Source organism: Blennius ocellaris, assembly GCF_963422515.1.
Source record: "Blennius ocellaris genome assembly, chromosome: 1".
In the NCBI taxonomy this organism is placed as follows: Eukaryota; Metazoa; Chordata; class Actinopteri; order Blenniiformes; family Blenniidae; genus Blennius; species Blennius ocellaris.
In genome coordinates this window covers 30,508,256-30,532,923 of record NC_137650.1, presented here as the reverse complement: position 1 = coordinate 30,532,923, position 24,668 = coordinate 30,508,256, and positions in this window count along the sequence as shown.

Sequence of the window (24,668 nt, the reverse complement as noted above, 5' to 3'; positions counted from 1 at the left end):
ATTTGCCCTCTACCAAAAAATATATATATATTTTTTCCAGAGCAGCAAAAAACATGTATTTAAAATGAAGCTGAACCCAGCTCATAAACATTCATACATAGTTTTGATATTTTAACGAAAACTCAAGCAAACATTGAGGAAATTGAACCCCTGAGAAAAAAGTCTAAATGTCCACATTGAATGAAATTCTGTTTCAATGAAAGGATTGATTTACCTGGGTTGGCGAATTATTAAAATATGCTTTTTATTCAAGCGTCACATTCCTTATCTTAGGCTGAAGAAGGTCATCTTAATCACATGTTAACCTGATATTATTGTATTAATAAATGCATTTGAGGGTTAAATACTTTCATGTCGATATGTGTTATGTGTAGATATCTGTGTGTACCTCCATTCCCATCTAAGGTATCGCTGTTATTTTGGGGAATGATGTGGCAAGAGGTCAAGTACTTCCTGTGCCGAGTAATACCGTGTGATGTTTGACAGGAGGTATCCTCACTGACTTCCTCCTCCTGTCCTGATGTGAAGCACTCTGATTGGAGGATGACTGCTGATTGGCTCGGCCCCGCCCACCAGCTGAGGCCATTTAAACAGCTCCAGCAGACTCCTCATGGCGGCTGAGGCAGGAAGTGCCTGCTCAGTCTGCCTCGAGAAAACCTTGGTGTGTGTTTTGACTCGTTTATGAGGGTGTGAATTTTAGTTAAATGTTATTGAAACTGAACCTTAGTCCAACAGTTTGGTGAAGGTACCAGCTGTTTTGTAGTTAATTTGGTGTTTTGTTTGTTTCCATTTTGTCACGTGTGTACAGCAAATTTGTGTTGCTTGAACCTTTAGTTACCAGCCTTCTAGTGAAGAAACTGCCTTTTTGTTGTACTGTATGAAATCAATCCTTGTGCAGTTAATATTGGGTATTACCACATGTCGTATACAATTTTTAAAGGAACTTAAAAGCCACAATTTGCCCTTTTCTTTGGAATCCTTGAAATCTCTGGGGCTATGATCAAAGTCTAACTAACTCAATGAGAGGACTCGGATCAATGAGTCAGAGTTGGTTTGGGCAGTTTATTTAAATCCAGGTGAGCTGTGGTTCGATATTCATGAGATCCGTTGGCAAGGCAAAAATAAGAGACGAGTTGAATTCGGACAGATGAGAATGGGGATGGGCTGGGGTCAGAAGGGGATGGACGCACTTAACAGAATTAGCCTTTCAGAGGCCGGAATGGATGCTGATGCAAGGACATGAGACATCGAGACAAACTGGTTAGTGGTAATGTGAACTTAGACATCACTTGAACAAAGAGCAAAGTAGCAACACTAACCACGAAAGTGCTCAAACATGATGATGTGACGGAACATAGAAGAAGGAAACCTATGTAAACATATACAGGGAAGCAAAGGTCAGACATTCAAATAAAAAGCTGGAAGCCCAGAGAAAACATCAACAAATGCTCGAAAAACACAAACGATCATACTAAAGTTCTTACCCGAAAGTCCAAACAGAAATGCAAGGAATAACACCGGGGCCATTACGTGAAAATAATGTAATGTACATTTAACCTCCAGCCCGCTTTACTTAGATTTACATCATGGACAATCAATTTTTCTCCACTGAATTCAAGCAGAATCCATTTGAAACTCAAACCAAATAAACAGATTTTCCTCCCCCACAACATGACTAACAGGAGTAAGAAGTCCAAGCACGCGCACACAGGCCCGTTGGCTGTAAAGATATTCTTTGATGGCCTCTCTTTCTCCATCTCGAATCTTGAATCACAGACTTAATGGACAATAACTGAAGCCTCATAGCTTCTCGAAGCCACAGTAGAAACACTGTAAAAAAAAAAAAAAAACCTTGAAATTCTCACTGGGCCCACTGAGCTGAGACGGTACGTTCTTCACTGAATCAATGTACTTAGACAAGCTGCAGCTTCACAGCAGCCTCACTAAAATATTTTTGCTTGTTAGGGCTCGTAATGGAAAAGAAGTCACTGACTACATCTGATGTTATGGTGCTGAAAAGACTTTTTGAGTACATGGAAACCCTCACACGGGTTCTGTGCAATCCTTTTCTCAAGCTGTTGGTGTCATGAAAGTTCTCTTGTTTGTCTTTATCTGTTTATCTTTCTAAAAAAACAAAAACAAAAAAAAAACCCACACACAGATTCTGCTACATCTCCCCTGCAGGATGCACTTTTTTCTCACTCCCTTGGAGACGTTACCAGAGTTGAAGTGCCCCTCCTCTCTACTGATGCACAAACTTCTTTCTGCTGACCTAGTCTACCTCTTCTCTTCGTTTGCCCGAAATGGAAGTGGTGATGCATATATTGTACCTGAGCTGGTAATATTTTGAGGGCTTTTTTTTTTTTTTTTTTTAGCACTCATCAACTGTTCCCCCATGAATCCGTGTAGCTTGGCTGGACTATGTGCTTCCCTGTTTGCATATGCAGGCTGTCACTCTCCCAGTGCATCTCTAACAGTGGGGCTCCAGGAGCAGAGCTTTTCAAAGTTTGCAGCTTTGGCTGAAGGGTTTCATACTTTCTTGCAAGTGGCTGCCACTCTTGAGAAAACAAGCTGTTTGGAGAACACAACCTCTCTATTTTTAAAGACTCCAAAGGATGGATGGGTGAATAAATGAATGGGTGGATGTGTAGATGGGGGTGTGGCGGGGGGGTAAACAGGTGAAGCGGGAGGCTGTTTGGCTGCAGCAGATGGAGGAGCAGCAGGTGTCGGGGTGGGCAGGGACCGAGGTTCCCATCGTCAGCGTTCCATTATGATGCTCATTGACAGAGTGGGGAATGGTTGTGTGGGAGATTGTACTCTCTCCCCATCAGCACATCTCCAACCCAAAGCCGCCTCCACTCCCGGCTCGCCTCGCTTTGCTTCTCCCTCCATCATGGCAAGAGCGTCTCAAACAGCTGTGAAGGTGTTCCTGTCGAAGGGGGAGCATGTCATGGAGGTGATGGATGAGTCACTCACTTGCTGAGGTGTCACAGGGGTCATGGGCTGTGCCAGCACTTGACTTATTTATCAGATCACACATTCAGTGATATGTACGGTTTGTTTTTCTCTCTTATCAGGCTCAGTAGAAGCATTTCTTTTTTCTTTTTTTTTCAAACGTTGTCTTCTGGGTTTTGTTGAAACAGCTTCTTAATATTGTAAAGATTAGTGGAGCTATCAGGGAAAAACAGGTGCTAAACTGGCAGTTCTCAGGGAAAAAAAAAAATCTATCCAAAGGCAAAGAGGCATAAAAACATAAAATCAAACATCAGAACCAATCAAAATAAAAAAAATAAATAAAAAAACAAGAAAAAAAAAACAGTCTGTCAGTGTGCGTCCAAAAAGGATAAAGTTGTCATTACATGCGTATGTCTTTGTGTGAGGAGAATCACTCGGGTCTGAGGACAGCATGTTACTTTGCTTTAAGAAACCACAGGCTGCGACTCGCTCGGTGAGCAGAGAGTGCTGTGAAACTGCCTCAAATGAGGATGGAAACCTTTTCTCTAAGGGACCAATAAACACCCAGGCTGGTGCCTCAGCAGGACACAAACACACACATGCAGTGCACATGAACCTGCTCACTGCAAGGAAATTCAGGGCTGATTAATAGTGTTTTGTGTGGCACATTACTGGAGACAAACAAATAAACCGTACGTGCTACTATATTTGCAGTTGTGTCTTGGATATATGAGGCGGTGACTGTGTTTCATTAATTCTCTCTTGTTTTTTTAAATTGCCAATAGCAACTTTCAAGCTCATTTGTAGCATCTTCTCCTCAGATAGTTTGACATCCTTCACGCTGATGTAACACTGCATCGACTTACGAGTGGTTTAATTAAAAACTGTGGAGTTTCATTCACATAAATGCACCCTCCACTTTATGACGTAAGATAAAGAAAAAAAGAAAACACCTGACGTGAGGATGACTCTCGGTATGTGTCATCGCTCCCTGAGAACAATTACTTTCTATTCATTTTTATTATTTCTTGGGGAGATTCTCCAGACGTAAGCCTGCAATCTTTCTTGTTTTTGAAGCGCAGAAATGTTTTGTTTACTTTTCCTTTTTAATGATGCAACATCAGAACAGATTTAAGATCTTTGGCAGGGGGAAAGAACTATGTTTTCATGACATACGTGTGTACTTCATTTAAACTTAAATTATTTTTGCCATTGTTCAGCAGGTGTTTTAATCAAAAGGTGAATAGTGTGAGTCACAATTCATGGATACAAATGACATCATAACAAAGGCTAATTAATAGCATGAGGATGAAGACATATTTAGGGTGTGAATTTATGGCTAAAATATACATTTACTTAAACAAGAATGCTAAACTATATGTGTGTGTGTTCATGATAATATGGAAATCTATTAAGGGCACTTTGTCCAAACTCATCACTGCAGTTCCTTCATTTGTGGTGCTCTCTGTCTCAATCGCAGCACATTTGATTCAATAACCCAGCGTTTGCATTCACATCTCATTCTACATTCATGAGATTTTACTGAACCGAAGCATGAGATCGAAATGAATGGACGATTTATGCAATATGCAGTGACACCAGGCATCATTAATGAAAATTACCATTCTAATTGATGAATGACTATCTCCCTGTAATGAAATTATGGGGTGAAAAGCTAAAGAGTTATTTTAGGTGAAGAGGATGAGGTGCTTTTGTGGTAATACCCTTTTTTTTTTTTTTTATCAAAAAAGATAATAGGCAAGCTCTAATTGGAGTGTTGATGAGGACACTACAATAGGTCCTCCCTCGAGAAGGGATTTCTCGGGGTCTATCATTTAAAGATAGGCCCAACATTTCGCACAGCTTTTAATTGAAATCCTGTGGAAAAAAACGGAAAGAAAAGCTAAATAGCTTTCGCCCGAGCACTCAACCAATCACAGAGATAGTGGCAGGCACCCATTGACTCGGGTAATTATTTCAGAGTTTAACTCGTGTGTGTGCAGTATTTGTACTTGTCCTTTACGACGGAGCCTCTGCTAAATAGTAGAATGTGTCATGTTTGGAGGCTCAAGGCAGGAAGGAGTGCCAGGTGATTTATTTTTAATGAATGCTAATTTGTGTTGATATTTTAGCTGATTTGATTGGAAGATTTCCACCAAGTCCGATCAGAGGGGTGTGTACAGTGCAGCAAGCTCTCATCTGACAAGGTTTTTACAAAGATGGATGACAGTGATCTATGTGTGGATGTGTAATTTAATCATAGGTCCTCTCTTGTAGGGGGAGCACAGTATACTACAATATTAATGTATGCAGATTATTGGCTGGATCTCAGCTGCTGGTTGCCTTGACAAAAGCCTCAGAGGATTCGCAGCTGTGCTGTTGTGAACCTCCTGTAGCTCCACTGTAATCTCAGATCTTTGAGGGACTGTGCCGCTGATTGACAGGTGAAGTGGGGGTGGAAAGATTACTGCTTTCTGACAGTACCTGTCTGCACCGCATAGTCACAACGGTTATATCAAGCAATTTTCAGGCTGAACCACCTGCGTCATCACCGGTTCAAATTTAGCTGCTGTCAAATGGAGCCACAAAGCACACAATTAAAAAGTGAAATTGCACTAAACTAAATGAAGATAGTTATGTTTACCGTGGAATGTTTTTCCCCGTAACTCTGAAAATTGCAGGAAAAGATAGCTGGCTTTTATTCTTGGAACCTAAATATCTGGATACTTATACCAGGACTGATCTTCATCATATGAAATTACATAGTTTTCATGGTTCACAGCTTAAACATGTTTTGTGATTCTTAACTCACAACATTACATATGTATCACAACCTTAGCTAATGTTAGCTTGACTTATGTGACTGATATTAACTCTTGAATTTTAATTTGGATAAAATGTGTAATTTACCAAATATAGTCATTCACCCAATAAATTTAGTAAAATAGAAAGTGAGTTTAAAACGAGCTTTAAAGTAACAACGCACCATCGAACACCTTTATAAGACCAACACGCCAATGGGAGCAAAGCACAGATGGGCAATAGTATATTTTCTTTTTACACACTTTGGAAGCTGGATGGACTCTGGGAACAATTCGTGGTACGTTCTAGACAAATCAGCAGGGCATGACAGGGCAAACACTGAAAGACAGGGAGTCAACAACTTATGTAATCTGGAGAAAAACCGAGGATATATGCAATGTCTACACAGACGGGCTTAATCGAAACCAGGCCTTCTCAATAGTATGCACTGCAAAACTATATACCCTGTCTAAGTTTTACTCATTTAAATGAAAAGCACCTGCTGCACAGATTGACACATAATTTTCACATTTTCTGGTCAAAGACTCCCGAGGACTTTTGTGACCCTGTCACTTTTATTTCAACGCCTCTGTGACATTTAGAAGTTAAAATAAAAAAAGTAATTCAAAGCATTCATTAATGGCCTGTCTCTGGAGAGAATGAAGCCATTTTAACATTTGTGTCATCAAAGGTCAATTATGATTGTGTTCAAAGCTCATGACCGAGCATCAAATATCCAAGACTAACGACATTCACGTCGGCCTCACATGAGCTCAAATACATTGACACCTTAAATTTTGCTTCAAAGAAATGGAAACATGAACGGACTGCTTTCTTGTTATTTTGTGTTCCACCTTTCATTCACAGAAGAAAGGATATTGGAAATCACAGTTAGTATTCAGATATACTAAGAAAAACCTTTCACTCAGTTGTGCGCCATATAGTGAGCACTCTTTTAACAAGGTGCCTTCCAAATTGATATAATAAAAATGTGCCTTCTTCCCGCTCATCTTTTTTAGAAACACCTCATTGCTCTCCGCCACCATCGCTCACCTCGCTCATTCTTGCTCTCTCTCATTACTTATTAGAGGAACAATCACAGTTATATTTAGCTCATGTTTGAGGATATTCTCAGTGAGTGTCATTCTCCAGTGAATTTGATGAGAACCTTAATATAGGACAGAATGTGAAGGCTATTCATTTCTAACTGGGCTGCTTCTCCGTAGCCTCGGAAGGCTAACAGACTTTAAGACGGCGAGTCGGAATAATAGGAACGGGTTGGGGCAGATAGAAAGCAGCTTTTAGTGAGGCAACTTCCTGCAGTGAGAAGGTCGAAAACATAACACATCGAACAAAAGAGTAAGAGAGATTTTTTCTTTTTTTTTTATCACAAGAGGTTTCTAACAACAGATTTAATATGATTTTTTAAAGACATGATTTCTCCGGTCGATTTAAATGTAAAAACATTAGGAGGTGCTTATAAATAGCAGTATAATGTTCCTTAGGAGGCTATGGAAGTACAAAGGGGGACACTGGGGTGTCAAATTCTTTTTTTAATCTACTTTCCATTTCCACGTTTTGACACACATGGGAATACCGGTGCAGAGCGCAGCTCTCCGCCATCTCCGCTCACCGTTCACTCCCTCCCTCTATAAAACAGTTTCCTCCCATTTTCAGCTTCCCTTCTTCTCTAATCAGGAGATGTGCTGTGTTTGTGCTCCACTGACAGAGATTGTGTGGCTGTGGGCTTTAAAAAGAAAAGAAAAGAAAATAGAAAAAGAAAAAAGAAAGACGGAGGAAAAAAAGTCAGTTGATCCCTGAGGGTAGCTCCCTGTTTCCAATCCTGAAAATGAGGCTGCCGTGACTTCTCAACCAATACAATTGGTCATCAGCTCATACACAAAAATGTACGATAAAAGGTCATTTCCTTTAATGGATATACAGAAGAACACACACAAGAAAAACAACTTCACTGGCACGTGACCTCTCTGTGCTTCAAACATGCAAAAATATCCATACGACGAACCACACAATGTATGAATTACAAACCGTTTTATATGTGTATATGTGTGTTTTAGCCATATAGCACAATGGAGCCATACTTGCACAGATACAGTGTAGAGAAGAAACATTTGCAAGGATTGAGTGAAAACATGTTCATATATAAACAGTGCTCATCAAAGAGATTTTAGTATGATCCAGAGATATCCTCGGTGAACACAAAGTCATGACTGCATTAAATAAGGGGAAAATGTTATCTAAACCATGACCCCCCCAAATTTTTATGACAACTGTAATAAAGTATTTGCCATAACTCGTAGTGAGTCTTTCAAAATCACCGCGGAGCAATGCTGGACCACTTTTCTTTGAAGAGTTGATTTAATTCAGCCACATTGGAAGGTATCGTGTATGAATGGCCTGTTTAAGGTCAAGCCACAGCATCTCAATCTGATTTAGGTTGGAACTTTAGTGAAACCAGGCCAGAACCTTCATAATTTTTTATTTTTTTTTACCATTCAGTGGTGGATTTCATTTTCCTGCTGCATAGCTCAAGTGTGTTTTTAGCTTGAGGTCACAAACTGATGGGTGGGCATTGTTCTCCTTCAGGATTTTCTGGTAAGAGAACAGAATTCATGGTTTCATCAATTACGGCATGTCGTCCAGGGCCTGAAGCAGCCGACCAGCCCCAAACCATCACACCACTGCCTTCATGTCTGACTCTTGGTTCCATGATGTTTTTACGATGTTCCAGTTGTAAAATGACACACCTTCCCAAAACTTTAACTATTGTCTCACCAGTCCATTTTGAAATCTAATCTTGAGACCCATTTCTGTTCCTTTGCGTTTAACCAAGCCTAAAACTGGTCCTGTTTTTATTGTCGCCATTTTATTGTTTTTTATTTTTATAGTTTATGATTTTAGATTTTTATGTCTATTTATGTGCAGCACTTTAGTTCAGCTGTAGTCGTTTTTAGTGCTATATAAATAAAGTACAGTTGAGCTGAGCTGAGCTGAGTTGAGAAATATTTTCTCGAGAGTCTTGGAGGTCATCAAGATATTTTCCGCATATGTAAGACAAATCTTTGTGATCTTTTTGGTCAGCATTGATATTCGCCTTGGAATTCTTCAATGGATGCCATGTTTGCTCAGTCTTTTTCTTATTGTTGAATCAAGAACAGTAAATGTAAATGAGGCAAGTGCGGCCTCGGGTCATGGTAGCCTATAAGTTAGAGAAGCAGACATAAGATCGGGAGTTCGCAGGTTCCTCCATCAGCTCCTTGGAGCGCTGTAATGTGGCTGCACCCAGACATCAGGCCTTGGTGTGGCTACGGAAATCAAACTCAAAATAAGATGGTTAATCACAGTTCATTCATGATTTAACACAATATAGGTCAGGGACAGTATTTCAAACATCTAACTCTAAATTGTTCAACATTTTGGCTATTTTAAGTGCATTTTTCCTTTTTTCAATGGAGTCGACAAATGTTAATTAAAATTTTCATTTTGTTCATTAAGACAGTGACATTTCCAGGGACCTCCCTGGTGCAAGCAATGAGAATACTTGGTCATATTAGAGGATGACAAGTCATCTCCTGGTGGACCTTCAAAGGAAGGAGTCACCTTACCGTTATTATTCAAAGTGGAGCTAAGAATCCCAGCTGACAACAATCAGTCCAACTCAGAGTAAACACGGAGAGAGTGAGAACCACGCACTCACATTTACCCATTTGGACAATTTACGGTGTCAAACTTACCACACCAGCATGTATTTGGACAATGAGAAGATACCCAGAGAAAACCACAAAGGAAAAACATGCAAATAGCACCGAAAGGTTCCCTTTTTTTTTTTTATTTATTTATTTATTTATTTTTTTTACATATCAGGATTTTAATTCATTGGTTAAATTAATTGGCTCATTAAAGTTGTTTATTTCATTTCGATGCATTGTTTTTTGTTTTTTTTTAAATACTTTACAGTCATTCCAATTTGCTGTTATAGAGAAAATAGAAAAGCCCAACATATCCACATGAGCAAGCAGGTGTGTTTGCGACTGTGGAAAGGAAAAACTCCCTCAACAAGGAGAAACCTTTGCAGAAACCAGACTCAGAGGTGGCGGCATTCTGCGGACCGGTTGGGGTGAGAGGATAGAGGAGAGGAGAGGAGAGGAGAGACAGAGAAAGGCTTGGTGAAACAAAATAAATACAAAAAATACAAAATACAAAATACATACAATACCCTTGTTAGTGCTACATACAATTGTTTTTTTTGTTTTTTTTTTGATAATACATTAACCACAGTGATCTAAATATTTTCCAACTGCCATGAGATTAAGACCAGCCTGAGCAACAACAGAGCAAAATACCTAAATAATGACAACAATTATAACAAAAGCAAAATAGACATATATAAATAAATAAATAAATAAAACAAACAAACAAACACAACAACAACAAAAGCAAACAACAACTTGGTTTTGATAATTAACAGAACAATCTCGTCAATGAGGAGTGGGAGTGTGTGTGTGTGTGTGTGTGTGTGTGTGTGTGTGTGTGTGTGTGTGTGTGTGTGTGTGTGTGTGTGTGTGTGTGTGTGTGTGTGTGTGTGTGTGTGTGTGTGTGTGTGTGTGTGTGTGGTTTGTCCTCTGGATGTGAATGAAACTGTTGTGGGGGGGCCGCAAACAGTTTCATTCACCGAAAGGTTCCCAACAAGACTGGAAACCGTCATTTTCACCATGAGGTGCATTTGTCCACTATATCACTGTGCAGCTCAATTTTGAGGTAAGTGAGAAAAATGTGTTTTCCCCTAACCTTTTAATAGCTTAGTCCACTGGGAGATGGCAGTGTTATTGTTGATCTACTGCTATTACTGTTTCAAATGCCTCTATAATTGGCTCAGTGACTATACATCTCTTCATGCATCTATATCAGTCTGCTTAGTTTACACACACTACTACTTATTACGCTTTCTCTGAAGGGGCTAATTAAGCCCTCATGTGTCTCAGCTCCCTGCTTTTTCTTTCACTCCATGCTGTTTGTTTTCGTTGCTTATTGTTCCCCTCTGGCTTCTTCACATCGAGTATTTGAATGCAGTGTCCAGTTGTTTATCTGCTCTTTACTGAAGGAGGAGATTTGTCTTTCTCACCAGATTCTGCCTGTCAGGGCGTTGTTGTCTCAACTGGGCCGCATGCCTAAAACACACAAAACACAATAATTCTCCCGGAAATAAAAACAGAAAAAAAAAAAAAACACACCTCCTCGCCAATCACGCTTGGACAGTCAAGTTGTCCTGCTTCACTTCTTGTCAACAGGACTGAAAACCTGTGATTTAGCAACATTTTGACAGAATAATGATACTTATTCCTGAGAAAGTGACAGAGAAAGGGCTTCCGTTAATTTTCCAAGTATGGGTGTGATACTGGAAGAACGGCAGAACCTACCAATGTACCAAACTCTTGTCCTTTTGCTACTGTACTGTCTTTCCTCACCCTTGTCTACATTGAGACGATATTCTTTGACTACTCACTGTGACTCATCCCCTAATGCATAAAGTCATTATGTGACTGTATTGATCATGCTAATGAAGCAGAAGAGCAGCGCAAGTAAGCAGGCATAGAGGTCAGGCAATGACACAATTGACAGATATGTGACAAGGACAGGAGTGAGTGAGTGAGTGAGTGAGTGAGTGAGTGAGTGAGTGAGTGAGTGAGTGAGTGAGTGAGTGAGTGAGTGAGTGAGTGAGTGAGTGAGTGAGTGAGTGAGTGAGTGAGTGAGTGAGTGAGTGAGTGAGTGAGTGAGTGTGTGTGTGTGTGTGTGTGTGTGTGTGTGTGTGTGTGTGTGTGTGTGTGTGTGTGTGTGTGTGTGTGTGTGTGTGTGTGTGTGTGTGTGTGTGTGTGTGTGTGTGTGTGTGTGTGTGTGTGTGTTGGCACTTGCAAAAAAACCCAGAAGTTTCCAGAGGTGAAGACTTGAAGAAACCAAGAAATAAGTAAGTGTTATGGTAATGTTGAGGATTATACAAGTAGTTTAAGCTGAGCATAGAAAATGCACGTCAGCCAATGTCCCTGAAAGGCATGAAGACCCCACACCAACGTGCGTTTGACATACATTGGTTGTATTAAGGAGGTTATATGGGGGATGAAACACACAATGATTGGCACATGAAGCCAAATACGTAATGTGCGCACACACACACACACAGTGTGCAGGCCAATTCTTGGAAATGGAACTCTTATTTAAGATTCCTCGTTCTGAGACACCAGTCAGCAGATGATATGTGATGCTTGGTGGGTGATGGATGCTGTCACCTTGTGGTGTCCCGGCTGGGGTGGAGGGAAGGAGGGCGAGAATCATCTCCACAGAGTTCCAAAAATGTAAACCAGCGGAAACAAAATGTCAGAGCTGGGAATTACGAACAGACGGCGGAGCGCCTCCACGGTGGCTTGCGTGTTTTGTACAAGTGCGGCGGGTGTGAATGTCAGAGGGGAGAAGTGCTCTCCACACTCCATGTTATGGATAAATCACATCTATCAGGCAGACTGTCGTACAGACATGAAGTACGACTGAGAAACGCCACACATCTGCTGTTGCTTCCCCACGCTAGGGAACATTACCCTCCTGAAGCTACAAGGCTGTAATTAGGACCATAAAACTTACTTCAAGTCCGTTAGCATGACCCCCTTGGTGATACATATCAGTAATCAGCATTTATATCCCTGACTTCAGATGCTTCCCTGTTTGACTGTCTGCAAATAATGAAGCGCTGGTTTGTTCCTCGTTGTGGTGTGACTCAAAGCGTGACTTAACATAGTTATAAAACTACCTGTGAATTATTTGAACACACCGACATGGATTTACAGCCTGTGTGTGGCTGCGGACTTCCTGTCAATGCCTTAGTGAGAATGATTCTGTTTATGAGGATGTCCTGACACTTAGATTTCCTTGAGATTTTTTTTTTTTTTTTTTCTACAGCAGTTGGGAGGCATGAACCATGAGGATTTATAAGTCCTTGTGCATCAATTAGAAAATTGCTCTTCGTAATAAATAATTTGTATCCACAGATTAGTCTACCGGATAAACAAATCAATTCCAATTACCTAATTGCTTCCTTGAATTGATAACGGTGTGCTTCGACTGCTAAATCGTGCTCTCTAATTTCCTAAACCTGCAGTAGCTGATTCTTTTGGCAACTTGTGGAAACTGGCTGTAAACATACTGCCTTTTCGCTACTCATTCACAAAAGGCTGCAAGATGAGGAGGAAATGTTTGGTGTCACGTATCTGCTCCATGTAATGAATGCAAATGTGACATTTGCCTAATATACTTATAGTTTCTCTTCTCCATCTGCAGAGGGAAACATGATTTTTTCTTAGCTTTGCTTCAATATTGTATGTTCGCTGGCGTCTTTTTACTCTGAGGCCTAATGTGAGCTGTCAGTTGCTTCTTGTAGTCATTGGGTGATTAGTATTTTCACCTCACAGCAAGAAGACTCAAGAAGTCATTATATTTTAGAGCAACATGCACCTCATTTGAATCTTTAGTAGTCCATAGAATAAACTATGGCAATGTCCAATAATTGTTGTTGTAATTCTAAAAGTATGTTGTTTGTACTGATGAAATGTCCAAAAGCCATTTGTGGCTCCTATTTTACGATAAAAGACGTGATCTTCAATGTTTTTTGTTTAATTAAATGCTGCACTATTTCTGCTTCAGCTTGGCTTCTAAATGAGAAATAAGCTATTTATTCACATTGAAAAAAGTGAACATCTTTGCGATTATACTCTTTGCTCAAGATCATACTTAGATTGTCTGAGTGTCAAACATCCAGCCGACGATCCAAATATGGCCTGGCCAACAAGAGGTTCCTTTTCAGAACATTTAAAGTGTAAAATGCTTTTTCTTTATAAAAGTAACTGCTGTTTAGAATTAATTCAGAGGGTGTTGGACTCCTTTAGCAAAAGTAGCAACGTAGCGGTGCTCATTTTGGTAAAATTTTATCGGTCATTCATGAAAGTATTGGAAATATTTCTTTTTATATTTCTTACTTTTTAGAGTCTTAAAAACACCAGTGAATGGTAGTTGTATATAATTGAACTGTTGGAAAGCTTAAAACAAATCAAACTTAAATGGTTTTTCACCACTGTAATGTCGTAAGACATTTGTAAAAAAAAATTCAATGGAACAAAATCAGAGCCAATTAAATGTGAAAATACTTTAATAAAAATGTTTGGGACAATTATTTATCATTAGCAAATCATATATGTCATTGCTGTCCCACAGAAATCACCAAACCCCAAGCTAATTGACTTCAATCTGATACTCCTGACAGGGTCACTCATGCTGAACCGGTCAAAAGAGAGAGACCAGGGAAAGATTGATCCGCTGGTCCTCCAGGTTGGCGGTTGTGGGCAAAATTAACCTACATAAAACCTTCTTCAGTTACAGAAAAAAAAAAAAAAAAACATATACAGAAAATATCAAGCACGGGATCACATTTCCATCTTGGAGCTCGCAGGGCAAGACAACCCCCATCCTCCAAAAACTGAGCTGGAAACAATCAGCGGAACAAAAACTGTTACCAGATTGACTCAAGATCGTTCGAAATGGCATATTTTTTTTCTGAATGCCTTATGCTCCTCTTAGAAATGATGGGTTAACTAACTAACTAACTAACTGATTTGTGATTGGTTAGAAGATTAATGAGCACCAAGCAGATAAACCAAAACTATAAAAACTGTGGGAATGTGTGTGTGTGTGTTGTTGTTTTTTTTATAGGGATTAAAATCTCACATTTGGGACACACAGGATTTTAAATTTGAGATACTTCCCAACTTTATAAACTGCATGCAGATGCCAGTATCTAAACATATACTTTCCACCTAATTGCAGCAAACATCAAGGCTCTCCTGTGGTGCAATTAACATATTATTATGTCTCATCTTGTTCTGATGGTCTGCTGGCAGATGCATGCATAAATTAAAACAATGCTCCTTAAAATGCAAATATTTGTGGGCAAAATCTGAACATTGTTTAAAGCTATGTGAAATGTGCAATATTAAGATTAACATTAACATTAATGTCATTACCTCTGTAGATATGTCATGTTTGGATAAGTGTTTGCCAATACCATTAATATGCTTGCCTAATCAGATAATTGACTACAGCAACTATAAATCATTACTTCCAGATGCCCTGCAGCAATAAAAAGCAAATATAATTGATTAAACTACTTAACTAGTTATATTTTGGTCTGGCTTTTGTTTTTGTTTTTTTAATCCGGTTGGGGGTTGGGGTTTGTTTGGTTAATATTCTATATAAAATTTCAGCACATTTTCTGTGTGGCTCCAAAATAAAACCAAGCAGTCTCAAAATGACAGTAGTATTTGTACAACTGACATCCCAGGAGGGAACGTTGTCCTCGCATGTCTGCACAGTCTGAGTGAAAGAGAAAGAAAGCGAATGAGATAGGAGGGAGCTGGGAGAGGTTGGTGGATTCCTGCTGACTTGCAACATGAACAATGAGGGGCTCATTGCTGAGAACAACTCATCACTTTGCAACACACACACACACACACACACACACACACACACACACACACACACACACACACACACACCGCCGTGTTCACACCTGCAGTTTGGCTCCCTTGGGTCACACAAAAGGGGAGAGCAGGCTCATTGTTGTCCTTTCACTTTTAGTTTATTTTGTTATCACACTGACTTGTCAGGAATAAATCCGTCGCTGTAAACAAGAATCACACAAACAGACTAGTCACACATTCACCGAACACTTTGGGTGACCTATTCTGCCTCATCAGCAACTCACACTAAATCTCACACAGCTGCTTACGGAATACGTCGCGTCAGCGCGACAGTTATAGCATAACTTTAATAAACTAACTTCATTTCACATGTTGATGAATGTTTACTGACATTGACAAGGCAAAATCCACCACAGAAAGTTATTACTGTGATCGCATAATTCAAACGGGGAACCCAACATTCACTTCTGCCCTCTTTTATGTGAGCATGATTGGCGGCGGCGGCGTTTGGGAGGCTAAACTGTGAGGCCCGCTCAGCATTAGAGCGAAGACGGGAGGCTCGGGGAGATTTCATCTGATCCGCTGGATGAAAGGGCCCACTTGACAGAGAGATTTAGGGAGTCTCCTTAATTTAACACAACCTGCAAAACTGAACCCAAACTTGATGGCTGTTTACCCATTCTGTTTAGTCACAACAGTCCCGCAAAACTGTTTCTGCCCCTAAAGCGTGGAGTTTTATTTTCAAAGAACTGTATGTTTTTGGACCAACTTTTTGTTAAACACGGTCGTTTGAGGTAATTTTGAAAAACAGCACTTCCAAAACTTAAAGCACAGCTATTTTGTGTGATTTTAATGACATATCCGACCCTGAATACTAATATACTAGCCTGCTAATACCTGAATATGTATGTCATTGATATAATTAAAAGTTTTGTTAGTTGGTGAGGCGAGACTGCCTGTTGTGGAGTGTATAACCATCCTTCACTGTCAGGAATGATCAAATTCACCTTCTCCCACCTACGTTGGATGAACCACTAACAGTTATTAACAAAACAATATAACATATTTGTCTAATTGTCCTCTATGATGCCCCGAAGGAAGAAAACTGTACCCTCAGTGGGAGTCCCAGGCAAAAGACTTGCTTTTCATTCTCTGAGATAAAAATTAACTGCATACGTTTGGTTGATTATGTGATTATAGATCAGCGAGTTTGAAGTGTTTATTTCGAGGTTGGTTTGTTTTAGAGATAACGGACATTTAATGATAGTGTAATTAATTCTTCAATCTGACACATGGACGAGCAGGAGCAGCAATGATGCAGTATGTTTCATTTGAATCGAATGTGCGGAGTTTGTCTTGTCTATAAAAACCACTGACGGTCAAAACCGAATTTGAATAGAGGGAAGAGGCAGTGGGGGGGCTGGAGGGGAGGATGCACAGAATCTGAAGGAAAAGCCCGACAGTGTGTGGCACCCTGAGGGACTCCAAGCCATCTTTTATTCATACTAATTAGCTTCTAACTGAATTAACTTCCTCCCCCATAATTTGCAGAGAAAGCCATTTCAAATGTGCTCCCTCCTCGACTCAATCAATGCACACACACACACACACACACACACACACACACATACACACAACTGGAAAAAAAACAACTAATTTATGCATATATATATATTTGTGCTTATGTTCCAGGAATACTGATTATGTGTAACGGTGAACCATTACTGTTTTGCCATCCCCAATCTGCAGTCATTTACCAAATACAGTCCTGTCGATGAGCAATATTTATGAGCATTAGTATCTTACAGTAATGCTTTCTGAATAGTTTATATTCCACTCCTCTGTGTGACAACGGCAGCTTTCGTATAGAATAAAAAGAATAAAAACATTTAGCACAGAGGTTAGCCTTTGCTTTGTTTAGACGACAGCCTCCACATTGATGGAAAAATCGTCTTTGTACAAAGACATACCCGTTTGTCTTTTCTGATTTTTCTTCCTGTTTTGAAGGGGAAAGGTATATGAATTTAAACGATTAGCTCCAACAAGGGCCAACCGGTGAGCACTGAGGTGTGTTTGTTTTTGTTTTTTGTTTTTTGTTTTTATCTCCAGACTTCACATAAGCAAACAAAAATAAGATGTCTGTCTTTGGATAAAAGTTTGGCCTCAGAAATCCTTGCCATGAGAGAGATGATTTCCATTCTAGACAAATTATAAATATAAACAGTGAAATTAGACCTAAGAATAGAACAAGATCTTACCGAGTCAAATGAGGTGCATATAGCAGCCAAGCAGGATGTCACGCTGGTTTGAAAGTCAGAATGAATTTTAAATCAAGTACAAAAATAAACTCAGAAAGATCAGAAGCGACAGAGAAAATGCAGTGAAAGAGGGATGTGCGATACAGATTTTCTTTACAATTTACTGAACAAAGATAAAGTAGTCTCAACTTATTGCAGACATGAGCGCAATGCCCTGAAAATAAAACGATGTTAACTCTTTATAGCCCATTTAATTATTGGTAAACAAACAAATTCAACACTCAGACATTGTTAATAAATATTTCCAGACCTGCTTTTTACACCATTGTGGTTTATTAGAGGTGGTCTTGAAAAACACAACTAAATATTGTTCATGTTTAATAACAATATGTTAGAAAGTGTAAAACTGAATACAGTGACATTGTATTTCATAATCTCTAGTTAAACAGGCTAAAATTCTCACCAGATGTCTTTGAAAAGTTTTCACAATCTTCTTGTTTCATCCTAATAAACATGTGTTTTTATCACAAATGTGATTTATTATGTAATTATTTTTTTAAAGATTTTTTTTTAAAGGGACAAAGGGTAGACTGAATGGGTCAAAGAGTACAGTTTATCAAACAACTATGCAAAAAAATCAGACTACATCAAATCAGATTACAATACAACAAATTAAACATGTAAACAAATTGTACCTGCTTCAAATAGAACTCCAACACAAACTGAACAAATGTTTCAATATTAAAAGTCCGTGTCACATTTATTGAACTCACGTTTCATATTTCATACTCTAGTGTTTTGCCAAAATAGACTATTTCATTTATGAGCTGAATTCTAAAACTTTGATGTGGTGTCAAAGGGTTGAACTGCTCATATATGAAAGCTATTCCACGTGTTTACATAAAGTATTCTAAAAATTACTAAAATACTTTATTTAAAACTTGCCGCCTTTATTTGCATTTTATGAATGAAGGAGATTAGATTGCAACCATGTTTATTTGCTTATACATTGCGCTACAACACTGCTTTTATGCAGTGTTCCCTTTCTCTTCCACTAAACACTGTAACTTTTATTTACACATTAATGTATCATTTGAAACAACCACAACAGTAGTAACATTACACATATTATTGATGATAATATCCATGAAGGTAATTGTATTTATCACATTACATGAACCATGTTAAAACTGCAATTTATGATTATATAGCAAGAGCAGAAATAATAAGTGGCCCTAATTATAGGATTACACACTATTAATAAGTGAAGCATTTACATACTTAATATTAAAATACATGTCTACAAATACCAACAAGCACTTTCACATACATATTTACCCATAATTGCTTTCACATACAGTGCACTGTATACACACAGATACACACATCAGTGGGTTCAGTTTGGTCAGCGGCCATGGCTACAACAGCAACAGCAGGGTGGTGCGGGAGAGAAGGCATTGTCAGGGTCAAACATGCTATAAGGAACAAAGCACTCATGTGCTTCTAGGAAATACCACCAGACAATCAATACATCTGTTGAGGAATATCATCCAGAGAAATATTTAAGCAGCAGCTGTAAAAGTGGACCGAGTGGCCATGAAAAGATAGTGCTCTGGAAGAGGTGATGCATTGGCTGGAATAAAAGTTTTAAAATGTAGAACGACCGAATAAAGAAGGTCAGCAAAGCAGAAGAAGGTCTCAGCCGAGTTTTCCCTCCATCTCGTGCTTTCGGAGTCACTGCTCGCTCGGCAACACCAGAGCTTCACAGGAAAAGGCTCTTGGCCTTCAACCTCCACAAGCTGGCTTCCCTCTTTGCAGAGTTTAAATGTTATCCTAAAGCCTCCTGTGGGATTCCTCTGCTAACCCAACGGCATGCAGGTCAAGAGCACTGCTGACCTGGACTCTGCTTCCAGTAGAAAGTTTATTCTATTTTCCCTGCTGAATGTCCTCTTTCTATGTGTTGATACTGTTGAGCAACATCAGAAGTCAGTATGGATTACTACTTTTAGTATCGTATTTTCCCTGTATCTATCTGTATTTTCTCTGTAGTATCTATTTTCTGTAAATATCTAAATTGTTGTATGTCTGTTGCAATTAACTGACAAATCAGTGCAGTTCACTTCATGCATCTGTCTCATATACCTGCTTCATCAGACGAGGGTCTCTGGGGGACTGAAGACTATCCCAGCTGACACGGGATAAAACACAGATAGAAAATCACACACACTCACAACCAGAGTCATCAAATCAGGCTATCACACACTGAGCTCAGCATTACTACTTTATTTAGTGATAGTGATACAAAAACAATTCCTACATACACAGGAGAAAGGCTCGTGTCAATTTTACCAAATAAAAACAATATGGTCTGTGTAATGTTAATGATGTTTAAGCGTTTATGTAAAAACACGTTTTTATTTCTTTTTTTCCTCACAAAGAAACTGCACTTGATGTGAAGTGCTTTTGAATGAATTCCGCACAAAGATCCAGGTTTGTGTGGATTTTGCATGTTCTCCCCATGAGTGCGTGGGTTTCCCCCGTATCCTCCCGGTTAATTGGTGACCCTAATGTGGGTGTGTCTGTTTGTTCGTGTCTCTATGGGTACGTCTGAAATGTCCCTCCTCACTCCTTATCCATCGACTTTCACTTAACCCCGGAAGTGTTTTATGTGGCGGCCATGATAAGGACTGTCCCAATTCTCAATAAGCAAGGAGGCTTGTTGCTTCCTTTCGAGCCTCCTTTAGCATAGGATAGCACTGATGCATCCTCTTGCAAAGGAGGCGAGCTCACGCTGCCCCTGATGGACTGGGACTTGTCCATTTGGAATTCCACCCTCGTCAGTCGTTAGCTGGGATTGGCTCCAGCTCTCCGTGACCCCCCCGTAACAGGATAAAGCAGTATAGAAGATGGATGGATCCAGGTTGAGGTTCATTCTTTGCGCCTGCTCTGCCTGTGCAACGTAACATGTTCATCTACGAGGGTGACAGATTGCTTTAGCAGAAGCGCGTGCGTACTTCTGTTCCACTTGGGTGAATAATTCTCTTCCTTGCTGACTGTATAAAAATATAGCAAGACACTGACCGGCGCTCAGGTGCCTGAACGTTTCAGTGGGATCAATATAACACAGAATCCCTCCCCTGTCTGTTCTACTTAAGCTGACCCTGAGATGGACAAGACATGAACCCCGGACACCTGACCGTCATTCACAATTTATGAGGCAGCCATAACAGTGTCAGACCTTTTTGAAGTACCTCTGCCCACAATGATTGAAGTGTCCTCTGGAAATGTTATAAAGTGTCGCGTGAGAGAGCAGATCCGTGGAAACTGATTCGTATTTTTTAAATGTCTCTTGTCTTTATAGCACTTCTGTCCAAATCAGTGTATGATTTTCTGCTCGATCACATCGTGAGTGACAGTGGGATTTTATTCAGGAACACTTTGACACATGCGCCGGAGGAAGTGGTGAGCAGACTGTCCTCCCTACGAGCAGAAAATCCTCACTAAGCCACAGCTTGGGTCTGAAAATCACCGGGTAAATTCAGGTTCAGGTGGTGGCGACGTGTGGATCCCCATTTGTATTTTCATCACTGTTGCATATTTAGATTTACCAACACGAGCTTCAGGATTTATTGTGTAGAATTTGCGAGGAAGAAAAAAATAAGACCTTTATTACTGCAAATGTAAATTTTTTAGCTGGCAGGGTCCCGTGCCCCCTTTTCACTATGCCCTAACTCATTTTCCTAATGACTCCTACTCTCTTCTGTTCTTTTAGCACATTTTTAATAATTGTATCACACCGCGGGTGGAGAGATGGTCAAAATGGGTGCGAGATTGGTTTTTAGCAGGCATCTGTTACATGACTTTGCAGGAAAATGTTCTAAAATTCAACACAGTCAACATCCCGGCTGCTAAACATGCTGACTGGCGTTTTCACAGATGCCAACAGGTGACACATGCACATGATGTGATGAAACTTTTTTCTTTTTTTTTTTACAAGTTACTTTGCAAGCGAGCATAGAAATGCTTGTAAATATTTTACACCCACTCCTCCTCTCAGATATCTTATTCAGAAAGACACATCCCAAGTCGCTGTTATCCATCAGACCGCAAGAACCCGACCACACATGCGTACGTACACCCACAGACCTTGGCGAATGCCCAGTAGCCCCTAGGTCACAGATGTCTGCATGTCGGGGGATGACAGAAATGAATATTGAGTAAGTCGAGTGATATCTAACCTCGCCCTTTTCCTCCAGATGGCAACCTTTGGTCCCTCTGCTGTGCCAAGCTTGTCAAGTAGGAGGAATTTTCCTAATTATTAGCATCGCTGTTCTAGAAATGCCTTCTGCTGTTTCTTCTAGCGGAAACAAGTGAAAACAGCAGATTCTCCTCAGCGAGTTGGACAGGAGTCATGGCTCCTGCGGAATTTTGAAGTGTCAAATAGATTTTAGTTCATTGGGCCACAAACTGTCTGATTTCATCTTGGATGGATGGATGGATCCAAATGATCACACTATTTGCAGCACACTGTCAGAAACTTTGAAAAGCAAAAAAAAACCCAAATCTTTAAAAGCATCTTGAATCCACAAGTGTTTTCTGTGCTCATCATCAGACCTCTCACTGAGGCCAACTCAGAACATTTGCTGTTGCTTTAGTTTCGGCTTTCCTTATTATATTCTGTAATAACTTCAGCCATCCTTGTAAATAATGTCAATATGGCTTTGAAAAATGCAAGACAGAAACACATTTATAAAAATTAAAATCCTGGAAACTACAGAAGTTTGGTTATGCAACACAAGGTTGATGGTTTCTTGTGCTGTTTTTAATGCAGAAGTCCTTTGGGTCCATACAAGGCTTTTTCCCCTCCCGTTGGATTGCAATTAAGCTGGATGGAGTGATGTGGTGCCAGAGGCCTTAGTATGAGCTACTTCACACAGGTCCTCTGAGAAATAACACAACTTACCTCTCTGTAACTCTTTCTGTCTCCCTCACCATGCTGTCAGACCATTTACTTCACTTTCACTCTCATCAGTTCTTCTTCCCTCCATCCATCTTCTCCATTCCCCTTTTTGAAAAATCTCTCTCTCACTTTCAATGTTTTGTTTATGTTTGTTTTTTTTCCAACTGACTGATTTGAATAAACTGCCAGGGTGTAAATGAATTATTGATTGCGGTGTAGACTTTAGTGGATGGGTAAACTCCTGATAATCAAACTTCACAGAAGGTTACCGATAATAATTATTTCTAAATTTCCATTTAATGTCTTTCTGTCAAAATGTATAAATGCATCAATATCTGATTGGGTGACTTCCATTGATCATTGTGCCAATTCAATAACTACAACTTCCTCTTGTATTATTTGTGATTTGCTGTCGAGTTTGATCTGCTAACATGCACATAATGATAATGGTAAAGATGTCAGAGGGACTTGAAAAATGCACACTAAGACCCAGCACAATGCAGTTGTGTGTATTAGGCCTAATTCTTAAAAAAATAAAATACAAATTATATATATATATATATATATAGTATGACAAAAAAAAAACCTCTCTGGCTCGACATATTTAATACCTGCATTGTTGAATTATGCTTCTCATGTTCCTTCCAGCCCTTTCCTCTTTGGAGACTGACTGCACTGGTTATCGTTTCTTTCCAGGACACTGGGATGGCGAATGCTCCACTATCTCCCCTCAGACACTACACAGAGGCAAATAGAGTTCTTGGGCCTCAAAGCATCTGAGAGCACAGCCTAACAAACATCCTCTACATTTTAATCTGACCGGGTTTTACTCATTTTTGCACCAAGCTGCTTTGTTGTGTACGCCAGTGTTTTCAATTTATTCAAAGAGTACTGCTTAATTTCTCATTGCCATTGATTTCTAGGTCTGCCACGAGCCTGGGTAAGGAGTCTATTGATTCACAGTTCTCCTCCTTTTGCCCTCGCTGCTGACCACCTGCTCCGGAGCTGTGGCGCATTAGATGGCAGGAGGACGAGATAAAGGATGTCTGAAGGAGGAGGGCAGTTGTAGATTCAGTGGGAAATGTGGTTTTACAATATTCAGATGAAGTTTGTGTAGACGTGAGAGGTTTTTACTGAAATGTTGTCCTGCTCTGGATGTGATGAGGAAAAACCTGCAGTTTTACTGTGATGTGTGTTTCTGCTGAAGACCAAGTCTTTCAGCATATCATACATTTTCTCTGGAAATAGAATATCTGAACCTGCGTCCCTGATGTATAAAAAAAACTGCCAAGTCCTTTCATGTAAACAGCACTCAAGTGGGACTATATATTCTCACCGCAAGGATGGATATTCATCGACAATTATGCAGAGACATACAGCATTGGTACGAAGACACACCCCCTGTGACTAATCAGATGAGAAGAGCTTCCCCGTTTCACATGTTGGGAATACAAGACCATTAGACCTTTAAAATGCCTTCAGACTTTACATACATTAACATTGGAAATATACAACATGTGCACTACTGTGGAGTCGTGAACCCACAAAAACAAGACACATTTAAACCAGATTTACCCAGCAAATGCCAGGAATTCACCCATCATAAAATAAAATAGATATATAAAAAGAGAGATTCTGTGCGGTGTTAATTGTGGAAAAAACTGAAAAAACTCTTATTTTATACCTGACAGAAAGTAAACAACATGGTTAGTTGATAGAAGAGGGACTACACTATGATAATTTGTTGTTTTTTAATTTATTGAGATAATATCTTCCAGGAGATGGTAAAATATATCACTTTCTAAAAGATCTTGAGTTTTTTTATTTTATATTGGGGATGAAATATTGGATTATGAGATTTGCAAGTCACAGCCTTCAGTTTTGATTATATTTATTGCAGCATCCCAAATTTTGTAAACCTGGGATTGTGCATATATTCAAAACCTTGCTGTCATTTTCCATTAGGATGTATACATTAGACAATGTATAATTGCAGTAGGGATGATGATATATAAAAAGGGAAAATAAACTACCAAAATCCAGTGAATAAGATGTGGGATAATTGTTCTTAATGTCATGTTTTGTGCTGTATATATTGTATTTTAATGCCAGGACAGTATGTGGGTGTCTATGAAGTGATGTCTGTTGTAAAATACT